Here is a 919-nt window from a genome sequence, read left to right as displayed (position 1 = left end):
CTTTTTTGTTGTTATATACCTGGATGACTGAGAAAACAAACTTTGTGATTCATTGATAATCTTGTTGCATTTTGAAGTCGTCTAAGTTAGAGGCATTTAGTTTTAATGTGGGCATCAAATCGTCACCTTTGAATATATAATATTTTTAATTATTGAATCAGCTGTTGGTCAGGTTACTTCTTGTTGTGCCATTAGCTCTAAAATATTTATTGAATCAAGTTTTTACTTCCATCCATCTGCGGGGGTAGCAGCCTCAGTAGGGAGGCCCAGACTTCCCTCTCCCCAGACACTTGGACCAGCTCCTCCAGAGGAATCCAAAGATGTTCCAAGTGTTTACTTGTGTAGGTAAAACTAGATGTTAAACAACCATTAAAATACACCAGAATGCAAGAAATGGCATCTACTTTATTCAAAATTTTCTGGGGGAGGACCCACAGACCCCACCATCAGTGTGCCCCCCCCCCCCCCTCACACACACACACACATTATAAATGCTTCTGACACCAGTGGCCAACACGTTACTAAACAAGTACACATATGGTGTCATGTGGGGTTCAAAGTGTGTTCAACTTATTTCAGTCTTGATGATTTGTCAATGAGCATTTGGAGTTTTATAAATAAAAATACACTCGATAGTTAGAATTTGAAGTATATTTACTGTATATTATGGTAATTTATTCTGTATTTTGCCAGATTATGGTGATTTGGGGGTCGTGATGATGGGGCCCTTGAAGATTGCTGCCCAGGGTGCAGTGAAGTGTTAATCTGGCCCTGCCCACAGTGTTTTGGTGGCTCAGAGTCTGAGAGTGCAGAACTTGTGAACACTCAATTAAAATGATGAATGAAAAGACAGAAACATAAATTTAATACATTATATATATATATATATATATATATATATATATATATATATATATAT

The 919-nt window shown here is 37.2% G+C and overlaps 1 protein-coding gene across 2 annotated transcripts in view; it reads right to left on the bottom strand.

Moving 5' to 3' along the window:
• Positions 1–919, bottom strand: part of LOC119417430 (phosphatidylinositol 5-phosphate 4-kinase type-2 gamma) — an 80,480-nt gene that overhangs the window by 54,036 nt on the left and 25,525 nt on the right. The window lies entirely within an intron of this gene.

The sequence above is a fragment of the Nematolebias whitei genome, chromosome 11 (genome assembly GCF_014905685.2).
Source record: "Nematolebias whitei isolate Nwh7 chromosome 11, NemWhi1, whole genome shotgun sequence".
NCBI classification, from domain to species: domain Eukaryota; kingdom Metazoa; phylum Chordata; class Actinopteri; order Cyprinodontiformes; family Rivulidae; genus Nematolebias; species Nematolebias whitei.
The sequence above is the reverse complement of the archived record's forward strand: the minus strand, read 5'-3'. Positions and strand labels throughout refer to the sequence as shown.